At 42.1% G+C, this 12,647-nt stretch overlaps 1 long non-coding RNA gene across 2 annotated transcripts in view; it reads right to left on the reverse strand.

Annotated features, from left to right (window-relative positions):
* Nucleotides 1–7,113: 7,113 nt before the first annotated feature.
* The window catches only part of LOC131457012 (uncharacterized), a 128,409-nt gene continuing 122,875 nt past the window's right edge, over nt 7,114–12,647 (reverse strand). For both annotated transcript variants that reach the window (XR_009239965.1, XR_009239964.1), the window contains one exon: nt 7,114–7,340. This is a non-coding gene — a long non-coding RNA (uncharacterized LOC131457012). The remainder of the gene's footprint in view (nt 7,341–12,647) is intronic.

Raw genomic sequence — 12,647 nt, forward strand, 5'->3', positions numbered from 1 at the left:
AGTGTACTTTGTTTCAAATTCTCCCCAAGGAAAATGAACAACATCTTTTCTGGTATATGAATCCCCTTACGTACTAAGGAAAGAGAGGGTTTGGCAAAGAAGTCCTAACTTTGTGACAATCTGCATTTGCTTTATTAGCGGTCAAGTTTTACAGACTGGACCTTTAATAGAATATAACCTTGTGTTACCATTTCAGTTTTTAGTCCCTGTGTTCTTTTGGGATCCCAGTTGGATTAGGGAGTCAGAGGCTTGGACAAATACAGTCAGTGTGTTTCTGTGTAAGTGAGAGATGCAGACGTTTGTGTAATAATGACCCAAAATGTAGCATCTGCAAAATCATGTCCTTTTTAAAAGGCCACGTAAATCCAAGCACTCACCTTCTACACCAACTGCTGACTTTACATCCTGCTTTTGATGATTTTGCAACACACTAAAGACAGAGGCATTACGGCACGCTAAAATTTGTGAGCAGTCATAATTGTGTTTTTTCTTTTATCATTGTGTGCTCAGTGGGGCTGTAATTAAAGGGATACTTTAACATTAGACATTAAAGGGATACTCCGGAACTTGAAGCATTTGGGGGCCGGAGAAATATGTTTCTCTTTTCAAAAATAATGAGGGTGGGATGACTCAAACACACAAAGGTGGGAGAAGGTTGTGATATTCAGGGATGCACAGGTGCAGGAAATGGACAAAGGATGAGGAAAAAACAAAATCAAAAACAGGGCAATGCTGGGAACTTTAACTTGAAACTGTATTTTATGATCGTGTATGTTGGCATCATGTTCTCTCTTTCTCAAGCCAACGTTCTTTCATATATATATATATATATATATATATATATATATATATATATATATATATATATATATACATACATACATATATATATATATATATACATATATACATACAAAACTAGACCAAAAGCAGTTGAAGTGCTTACTTAGCTGTTCCTATTGTTCTAGAATGGGGTGTCAAACAGGCATAATATTGTAGAAATTGTAGTTTTCAAGAAATGTCCCGTTGTTCGTCATGTGTTTTGTAAAAACATACTTCATTTAATGTCAAACATAGGGGAAAAGTTCAAATTGTGGCCCCTGAACTAAAGTAAGTTTGACAACTCTGTTCTCGATGGTCAGTTAAAGCTGCAGTGCATAACCTTTGGTGATTTTTTTGTTCTTTGTGAATAGAAACAATGTAAAAAAAAAAAAAAAAAAGATGTGTATTCTGCATCTCTCATCTCACAATCCGACCTGACTGAGGGAGTGTTTGTTTATACAGAACATTTTAGTCACATGTATCTGGAACTAAAAATCCTAGTATTTCACACATGATTAGAACATTTTACTACACATCTATGTTGTATTCCTGAAACTAAAGTGAGCGCTAATAAAAATGCTACCCCAGGGGACAAATTATACTGTATGCACAGTATAACTACATAATTGTAGTTGATTATCTTCAGTGTAGTGTTAACTTTCCTGCGCTGCTTCTGGACAGTGAGGGGAGATATTATTACCTGCAGGGCTGGAGCTGTGGCTGCTCCAGGTTAACACCCTTACTTCCACAGATAGAGGATGAACAGGCGGACACTCGGGTTGATCCGGAAGAGTCTGAGCATTTATTTCTCTCAACAGACTCGGAACACAACACATATTCACCCCACTTCATAGTGACTAATGCTCTCTCTCTTCACTCACACATACAACGCTCGCTCACTCGCTCTCTCTCTCCCTGCACATACTCTTGCCCCGGCTCTTAAAGGGGTTGCAGCATTCTCACAACAGTACTTTACATAAATTCATCTTGCGGGCCCGATTGGAGCTTCTGGTGGGGCCAGTTCTGGCCCGCGGACCGTACGTTTGACACCCCCGCATACTGACAAACACAGAATCTCACAGACACGTGTTTATGTACTAATGTTATGCAGATTTTAAGTTTATAAAGTCGACAGCACGGTAGAAGTTGTGTCAAACTCAAGACAACGTTTCTCTTAGTTTGCATTACTGTATAATTCAAAGACAATGGAAGCAACAAGTCCAAGATGAAAGACAAACTTTTTATCCGCCTGCCACATCGCTGATGATCAGTTCTACAAAGCAGCAGGAATTTGCTCTATTCTCGTCTCTGCTCTCATGAAAAGACTCCGTCGCAAATAAGACAGCCGCACACTGACTGTACCTCCTTTGTGGTGCGGGGAAATAAATAAGCACACACACACACACACAGAGACCGTCTTCATCAACGGCCTGTGATGACTGAGGCAGGGCATCAAAGATGGCAGAAGGTATAGGACAACAAAGGCTTTTTCTTTTCTTTCTTTCTTTTTTTATTTTGACCTGATCAATGTATTCCAAGTGTTTGATGGTGATGTTTTTTTGTGTGCATGTGACTGTGTGTGTGTGTGTGTTTTCCTATTCAGACATACGGCTCCGCGGGGAGCCAGTGTTAACAGAGCAAGAGACAGAGACACAACACACGTGGAGAGACGGAGACTGACACGGATATAAAAAAACAAACAGCACTGATCAATCAGGCCCCTGAGCGATGCATGCTGGGAACATGGCGGCGTGCTCGCCCGAGCCAGGTCCTCACTCACCGAGCTTCAATAGCTGCATGAACGCTCCATCACTACATCCTGTCCGGCCCGCCCGCCCGCCCTCTCTTAATTGCTTTCCTTTTTTTAGTCTCTTCTTTGCCTCCCGCACACTAGAGGCTCCCTAATCCTCTCTTTGCAAATTTACCCTCCAGTATTTTCATTAGTTATTAAAAGCTGTCGAGATGAGGTTGGCCTTCACTCCATCATCCCCGGGAGTTCCTACATTCGGTGCAATCCTGAGGAGAGTAGGCATAACACACACACCATCTATTAAGTACAAAGTATGTGGGGGAATTCGGCAGAATATTCACTCAGTCTCACTCAGTTCTCTTTATAAATTATCATATTACTAAAGAGGCACATTTGCTATGTATGGTTTGTTGCCTGGGAGCATGTTCTAATAGCCCTCTATAAAGCAGGAGGGGGCTCTCGACTCTGATGTATGCTGGCCAGAGCCCACTGTCAGCGGTGGGCCATGCCATCATTTATCAGATTTTTTTTAAGAGAGCTCCAGATGGGAGTATATTAACGAGAATATTTGGCACAACTAAAGTCTATAAGAATCTTAGCGCCATACTTTGCTGACACTGTACAGGGAGAGAGGTGCTGGTGGAGGGTGGAGGGTGGATGGTGGGAGGGGCGGTTGTGTGGGATTGGTATTCAAGATCTTGAGTGGATGAATGGAGAAAATATCCACACAATATGCCTCAGTCAATTAGCGCGTGCCATGTTGCCGCGCCGCATTCATACATCATCCGAGAGGGTTTAAATCGAAAAACTGACGTTGCCAAAGTGATGACATTTTCAAGCAGCTGAAAATGCACTCCCATTTACAACGCTGCTCGGAATAAATCCTCTGCATTGTCAAGATAGAAAGCGACTCCATTAATGTATCACTCCGAGAAATGCATATTTGTTGTTGTTGTTTTGCCTTTCGCCCGAGTTATCTATCATGAGTGCTCAAGAATATTAAGCCACATAGAGCATTAACACCGATCTGGAAGCGTAATTTTATCGACGACTACTGTATTTGATGTCACAAACAACCCTCAAGCCTCAAGATCACGTGACGAGATTAAATGACAGACAAACCAAACTAGAAGCGATATCACAAGATTTTTCCATTTAGTCTATGGTTCCAAAAATAAAGCTGTTCTTGGAAAAGTTTTTTTCGTACCAGTTAAATGTTTCTTGAAACAACTGTAGCCGAGCAAGTGACGTCAGACCGAGCTCGAGTGCGTTACAGGAGTCTGAGCGAGTAGTGATAAAAGCATCTGAAAGTGATGCCAAGAAATAAATGGTTTACAGGAGACATAGTCCATATATAGTACACGAAATCAGAACATACACATAAATACATAACAAAAACACATTTTTCTGAAAGTGGCATATTTTACTAGAATACTAAATGTTAAGTAAAGTCCCAAAACTAGTTTTCCCATCTCATTTTTATTCTCTTTTGAGGAAATATACGCTGTCATTTTAAATCCTCTTCACATTTCAGTCCCAGCGTAACCGAACACACACCTTTGGCAAGCCGAGGCCCGGTCGGACGATAATGGGCTTAGCTCAAATTAAAAAGAGAACACTGGTCCAGGCTACGTGTCACAGTCGCCGTGGCTCCCACAACTGCAGGAATCTGTTCTGGATTTATTGGTTTCAATTTCACACCCCTTCTCCTTTAATGCCCGCTGTTTCGCTGCACTCCTCTTCTCCTCTGCAACCTGCTGCTGAGCTCCACTCCTCCCAAACTCCTCTCGTTTTCCTGCTGGTTTGTCTTTCTTGCCTCATTTGTTACTCCTCAATTATTCTCCTCGCGGTTAGTCCTTCCCCCTGTGCTGACTGTTTATTCATTTTTTGGTTCATCTTTTCATTCCTCGTCTTTTCCAGCTCTTCTTTTCATGTCATATTTTGAAGAAAATAGTGTGTCCTTGTTTTACGCTGCTACAGAACACAATCGCTTGGCTTACCACAACAACTTTGCTGAAAAGGTTGTGTTTCTTTTCTTTTGGATGAGTCAAAGAAAGAAGATGAATGGACTTATTTTCGCTTCTTTTTTTAAAAAATTTTCATCATGAAATTTCACCTATTGTATAGAATACAATATTTACAGTCATGTGTATCAGGGCTTTACTTTTCTCTTTCCCGCCGACAGCTCATCCATCACACGGTCCAGGTCTATATTTAAAAATAAAGAGTAGAATTTGGTATATTCTTGAAATGAAATATACTGGGGATGGTATTTCAGTCCAGCATAGGTTTTAATGCTAAGGATGTTTGCTCTAAAATGACATTTAAAGGTTCATTCCTATAGTCCTACATGAGCAATGACTGTATATTTTAAGGCTAGCATGAGGTTTGTTGGTGTATGTCAAAAAGTTGTTGATTATTCTCTCGATCAAGGGCAGAGCCTCGCAGAAATAGTAACAACGCCGGGTACGACCTTGCGTTTATGAATGACACGTACGAGATTCAACCACGTAACCGTCCAAGTCATTCTTATTTAGTTCCAAATGTATCGGAAGGTAAAACAAACCCATACAAATGTCTCTCTCATGTCTCTTACAAACCAAATGTGGGTCATCCAAATGAACGGATGCAAAATGTGTCCACTCCTGTTCACTCTCCACTTCATTATTTCACTGTCAACCCACCACCTGTTTCAGCCACGTGACTCACCTTCTGCTTCGCTTACCGTGCGGCGGTCGTCCACTTTTTTCAAACTATAATTAAGAATTTCAAGCTGCACAATTATTATTTTTCGTGCTCTGCCTGTCTTCACTCATCAGTGGAGCCTTTAGCCGCCCCTTGCCTCCGTGGCAGTGTCTGTCGTCCCACCGCAGAGGCAGAAGGACCCGCAGGCTGTGAATTTAAACAAGTCTGAGCGCTGGGCCGGCCTGGACTGCACCCGGCCATATGGCTCTGTCTCTGATAGAGGGATGGGAGGGAGGGAGAGATGGGAGAAAGATGAAAGGGGGGTGTGTGGGGGGGGGGGGGGGGGGAAAGCACAGAACATGGGAGGAAAGCTTACTTGGCAGAATGAAAAAGAACAAAAGGAGGAGTAAACACGGCTCGCTCACCTGGAAGATGGAGGAGGAACACTGAGGTGCATGGCAAATTACCAGGCATTAATCTGGAGGTAACAGCAAGAAGGGGGGGAGGGGAGGGGAGGGGAGGGGAGGTCGCAGGTGTGGACAAGGCACTGGCTCACCTGGCAGGAGAGCGAGGCTCAAATGGAAAGAGCGAGCAGAGAGATCGATGCCAGGTGACAAAGGGAAGGAGAGATTGAGTACAGGACATAAGAGAAAACTAATGTTTGGCATAAAACCTAAAGATCATTTTTTACCTTCACTCAGGTTTTTGAAGTTGAAAACAGTTCAATCAAAATTGAAGGTAAATTGATTCCACAAAGTCAGTGGAGCTGATGTACGAACACGGTAATTACTTCAGACGGTCTGATGCCCTTCTAGGCTGTATATTTTCAACTCAAATGGGATTTTAAGGCTTCAAGAAACTTAACTTTCTCCTCCAGGTTTCAGAGAAAAAAGTGACATCACTGGATATTTATTGTGCTTTTGCACATTTTCAACCTTGCCCAGTATTTACAGACACATCCCAACCACAGTTATACACCTATACATGATACATGCAGTGCATTTATGCGTAAGATCTAATACCAAACTCCTTTGACAGGCCGAAAAAGAAATGGAGAAAATGTAGCACTTATGTTGTAGCCATAAAAGTAAGATCAGTGGCTGAAACAGTCAGAAATAATGAGCTTTTTGGGGGACTTTTGTAAATACAGGAAAAAGCTTCCTACTTAAACATTATAATGACTTTTAGAACCAAAATACAGGGACCAAACGCTGCCCCCGAGCCATTAAAGGGTTCAACAAAACACAGACCTGTGTTTGTTTTCATCCATTATACAAAACGTTTAATAAATAGCAGCAACACGTTTCTTTGTTTAGCACAGAGACGTTGCTGAAACCAAGGTTACAGGAATTATAGCCAAAGCCACGAGACTAGATGTGACAAAACAAGATCACAAATAACTCTGACTATGAATCTTTAGTCTGTGGTTTACGTTCAAAAAAATGCTTCAGTCTTTCACACTTTTTGCAGCTATTTGATGCAATTTGACTGAATGATGGCGATTCAAAGACCAGTTTGGCGTACTTCTTTGGCCCAAGTACCAAAAGATGAAAGTGCTCATTGAAAAACATGCATCTCCATTGAAAATAATGTGCTTGATGCTTAATGTGAACCACCGTGGATATTGATGCTGTAGCAGTAGCCAGTGGGTTGGATGCCAACCCTCAGGTGTACCATTTGTTAACACCTGACAATAACATATAAAAGCAGCGATGTAAAAATACAGAAACACCAATAACGATGCGAGCGCAGGACAGATGTTTGGGGGGGGGGGGAAATGGACAAAGGAGGAACAAGAGGAAAAACCAGTGCATGGAAGAATAAGCAAAGAAAGTGAAAGATAAAATGGTGGATAAAAGACTTGAAAGAGCCAGATGGAGAAAGGGCGGGAGAAGAAGAGATGGGGGGGGGGGAATATAGGAAAGGACAGGAAGGCTGGTGCAGAGCCGGCTGTGGAGCCTGGGTGACGGTGAAGTCTCTGGCGGGGGCTAAGGGCGCAGACGGACGGAGGGGGGACGAGGAAGCGGAGATGAATTCTGTCAGAACTGGGCTCATACCCCGGGGGCCACAGAACTGGGCTGGCCTGGGGAGAGTTAGCAGAGAAGAGAGCAGTGTAGCTATTTATATCATTTGATTCTGGAACTTTAATGTTAAACATGTAGTAAGAGAGATAAAGGAGACAGATATGCTGTACGAAAGCAGGAGACAATGATATTTATCCACACTTTGAACATCTGTGCGCGTGGAAGAGGCGCATTTACGCTCATAAATCAGTCAATAAAAGGCAGTCGCCTCTGGAAGGACACGCGCTCCGAGCTAAGCATCCTTTTGTCATTGTGGCAGAGACAGAGACAAAGACGGGGGGAGAAAGAGTAAGGTAACCCCTGCCTTGTCCCCAGCACCGGGGGGAAATCTCCAACTCCAAGGTTAATTAAGCACTGGAAATGAGATCAAGAAGCTTTCTCTTTCCAACTCATTAACCAATTACAACGCTTCTTCAAAACAGTGCGGCGCTCGTCTCGGAGTGCGGAATAATCATCTGTCAATGCAGATCAAAAATCAGATCACGCGACGCGGAGTGGGACAAACATCGGCAAGGGCCACAAGCCAGTGTTGACGTCCAGACGATGACCGCAGGGCATGTTATAATGATACAGAGTTGTTGTTTTTTTTGATTGTGCGTTTGTTCCCCAACTGTCAATGAAATATGTGGCATTATTTAACGACAAAGACATGTTATCTTTGGCAATCTCCGACTTGTCTGTTACATTCAAGAAGAAGAAGAAGAAGATACTTTCACAGGTTCCTGCTGAAGTCATTAATTAATGTTAAATGTGCTCGTACGATCGTTTTAATAGACCTGGTCCGAGTTTGATCCTGTGAGTCCACAGAGGAATCTGGGGACGTGCTCCATGTCACCGCCCGCAATTTAAAGCTCCTGTGCGGGGAACGTTTATCGCCCCCTGTGGACTTCTGAGCAATTACCAAAACAACGCCGTCTCTTCGCGAGTAACGACCAAAACAACACGGTCTATTTCTGAGTAATTGCCAAAACATTGCGGGCACTATGACCCAGCTTTTCTCCACTGCCCCTCTCCCCAGTCACACAAACACACATAAAGAGAGAGTGACGGAAATGGAGCAGTGTGCTTTACAGCACAAAAAGACTTTCTTCTGCTGCACTTTGCAAAGTTGTGTGTTGTCTGTCCAGACTGGACTGGAACTGTGAGGTGCAGACACGGGCAGATTGTGAGGCAGTTGGGTAGGGGACTGCTGCTGACGGAGGACGAATTACGATTGTGAAGTTCCAGTGCACATCTAGGATAATTCTTAGCCATGCAGTAGAGCTGTGGGAGTGTGGGAGTGTCTCGTTTACTCCAGTGTGCAGCATGGGAACTGAGAAAGTGATTCACGTGGCGATGATAGGCATGCGTACTTCCAGAAAATTCAAAAACTATGGACTGAGACATGGATGGATAGATACAGGAAAGCAGAGAAATAGAGCGCTGCGCCCATATACATGTCAGATACATGACTTCCGTGGAATAGCCGTCCAATCACAGGCAAGATTTGCACGTTTGTGACGTCAGCTTCTCAGTACCGTAATTCCTAAATCTTGGAAAAAGGGGCAGAGGCACTCACTCACTGGACATTTTTCAAATCCAGGAGGATGTCATTAGAGGGTTAATCAGCATCAATTTGTGTGGACTAATATCGGTTTGAATGTAACTGATATTTGTTTCGATTTAAAAGTTCCAAACTACCGCTTTAAGGCCTGCGTATGTCTGCAGCTTTTAAGTGGACATCAGTAGTTCGACCACAGTCACGCAGCTGCGGGGCGTTTTAAAAAAGATGAACCACACTCCAGACAAGGTCACCGCTAGAACTTACTTCATACAGAGGGAGAGATCAAGGCCTCAGACTGTGCACAACTCGTGCACACTGTACCTTCATGTTGCACACGGCACTGCAAAAATGCAAAGAAATGTACAAACAACAATCTCATGTCACGCACCTGTAGAATTTTGTGTTGTTTTAGTAAGAAACAATAGACACAAATCCTTTTTTCTTCACCTGCACTCTCAGTCGCAAGCGTGTCACAGAGTCCAGGTAATCTGACTCAATATGTGCAGAAATCTTTTCTTTTTTATTGTTTTTTTAATCAAATCATTGTTTTGAATACATCACATTAGATAAGCTACTCCTCTGTATTCCACTGTATAACCTGGTAAATAAACGACTGCCTCTGTGAACGACCTGATAGAATTAATGATGATCACTGATAATATTTCCTTGACGTACACGGAAGCGGCGTCTTTTGTTCTTGAGCGGACGCCCGGATATCATTCCGTAGCAAAACTGTGCTATTGCGGCAATTTAGCTGCGTCCGCATGACTGAGTGTGGAGAAAAGAAATCAATTTTTGCACTTTATCACGCTGTCAGAAATTACGAAAGAATTCCTCAGCAGACACTATTTTTGTTTGCATTAGGAAAAGAATCCCCCGCAGTATTAGCGTGTGACACGTGGAATAAATTGGAAGACACAGGGATTTCACAATGACTCCTATTGTCTAACCTCCTTTAACAATGAGCTTTGCCATACATGATTTATAGATTGTAAATGTGTGAGTAGCAAGATGGGATGTGCGGCGCTCCGTATTGTTATTCTGATGGAGAAAAATTAATGTGAACAACTAAAAGAAGATGTGTATTTAAATAAAATAAAAAACTGTAAAGCAAAAGGGCAGAAGATGTACTAGATAAATCCACTGTCGTATCTCTTACACACTATGCAATTGTTCATTTGTCTCTATTAGCGAGCAACCATTCGGGTTGCATACTCTGTAAACTGATCACACACAGCTATTCATTTGCTTTGCTTTTTTCCCCCCCTCATCCTATATTGTTAATTTTTTAGTATTTTCAATTTGAGTCTGCGATAAAGAAACCAAATAGAAACAAGCAAATTAAACATGTGCTGTAAAAAAAAAGACGTGTATATAGAGGGCAGAATATGAGACATCACAGGGCTGCGGGTGAATAAATGTACCGTAGGAAGTGGCACTAAGAATCACCTTAATCTTTAGGTGCAATAACTGCGGGAATACGACTCGGTGACATTGATGCAGAAACATATTGACACTATTCACTACAAATGGTCTCTCGCGGGGGGGCATGCAGAGTCCTCGTTGTAAAGTGCAAAGGGACCTGGCGTTTAATGTTGAGATTCACTGTGAATTGTAATTGTAAAAAAAGTAATGGTAGACCCGAGCTGCGAGCCACGCCGAACGGCCACAGCTGTAGCACGGGAAAACGACCATTAAAGCAGTAACCCTCATGAATGGGCAGCGGGACTGTATTTATTTTATTTTTCATAGGATCAGTCATGTTTTGTCAGTGATGGTTTTAAACTGCGTGTCTGTGCAAACATAGAAAAATGTTCTCGCTGCTCATTCACCTCTCTCTCTCTCTCTTTCTCTCTGTAATGAAAAACAGAAGCAGCGGCAGCTGCGTGGTCAACTATTGACCTTCACATCCCAGTGACCAGCTCACACTGATCACTGTCATTACTTTATCAAGGCTTGGTGCGAGCACACGCCGGCTCACAAACAGTAAACTCACACACACACACACACACACACACGGGGAGTGGAGACGGCAACAAAAATTATATATCGACAATAAAGCAGCACAACACCTTTTACATTCACTGTGCATAAAAGACACAAAGCCTAACAAGTACCTCAGCCTTGGCCTCACACACTCACACAAGAATATTGCAATACACACATGAATATGTTTAATGACAAGGTCATGTTTTATTTCTGTATTATAAAGACAGGGTTTTTACTTTTTCAATTATTCCTTTTACTAACCTATAAGTTAAAGCTGCCGTGATCGATACTGTGACACTGTCGGTGAACAAAAGCGCCATAACGCGGACGGGAGTCGATCGTCGCGTGACAGTTAATAACGAACAGCAAATTCTCGGCCACCTTTGTGTTCCACGCCGCTTTATGAAGCATGGCAACACCTTTAAGCTAATTGTTTTTGCTTTTACAATCCCCACAAAATCAATGCTGTCATTCAGCTGCACCGCTTTAAGATTTAAGGGAAGATTTGGTTTCGGATTTTCTTCCTGGAAAAAATTTATGTAGCAAAATAACGAAAGAAATGATCTCAGAAAATTGCCCAGCGCATCTCTGTGACCTCCACATACTTAATTTCTGCTTAGTTATGTCAAGAACCACTATTTTATCTGCTTATATTAAATTAAATATGTTCATAATTCTTGCTGTAATGAGCAGCTTGTCCATGGATGGTCTTCAGTATTTTATTTTTTTTGCCATTTTCACCGTCATAAAACCACAGGATCAGACTCGGACTCTTATCAGCCCACGGGGGTTTAACCCATAACCTCTGTCTCTCAGGTTAAGGTTAGCTTACTGGCAAACGTTGTGGGTGTTTATACTATGTGAATAAATAACTTTGCCTGCACATACACACACGTGCACTCGAGGCTGCACAATCTGTGCTCTATCGTCCAGAGCACAGATTTTGCCATAAACTGAACACATTTGGGTTTGACATCAAAAGATGAATATGCAACAAGCTTTTATTTCCACGTATTTACATCTGGATCTGATACACAATTTAGAAGATAGCATTATTTGTAACAGAACACAACAGTATTGGAACAGATAGATTTTAAAAAAAAAAAAGACTAAAGTGAATAAGACTTAATTTAGTTGCAAATCCTTTGATTTCAATAACAATAAAAGGTGCCATCTTGCAAAATACCTGGAAGTGAAAGCTGAAATGTTCATCTTTTGATGTCAAACCATCACAAAAAACCACCAGATCTATAGGTCTATAGGGTGAGGGTGAGGGTGAGAGGTTTTCCTATAGCTATTCTTAGGGCTATAGGAAAGTCTTTCCTCTTAAAGTCAAAAACCTCTCAACAAAACGTCAAAACACACCTAACAACAGCAGAAAAATGTCCCTGTGCTGTGTGCTTGGCTGACCCCCTCTGCCTCATAGACGTTGCCATGACACATGAAACCATTTGGCAAAATGCAGCATTTCCAGCAGGAAAACAGTCCAGGAGCAATTTCTCCACCACCAGACTGGGGACGGGGTAGTGCTGAGATGACTGTATTCAAAAGTAAATAATAATAATAGTAATAATAATAATAGTAATACTATTAAAAAAAACAAAAAAACACTGTGTGTGTAAGTGATTTCTACAGGTGCCACCACATTTCATTTCATGTTCTGTCCATGACATAATTGTAAACGAGACAAACATCACTGTCCCCGCAGGCCCACAGTGAAGTTGAATGTCTCTATTAGTGTCCTATGGGGAAAGGATTGTGTTTATGCATGGGG

The sequence above is a fragment of the Solea solea genome, chromosome 3, assembly GCF_958295425.1.
Source record: "Solea solea chromosome 3, fSolSol10.1, whole genome shotgun sequence".
Classification (NCBI taxonomy): Eukaryota; Metazoa; Chordata; class Actinopteri; order Pleuronectiformes; family Soleidae; genus Solea; species Solea solea.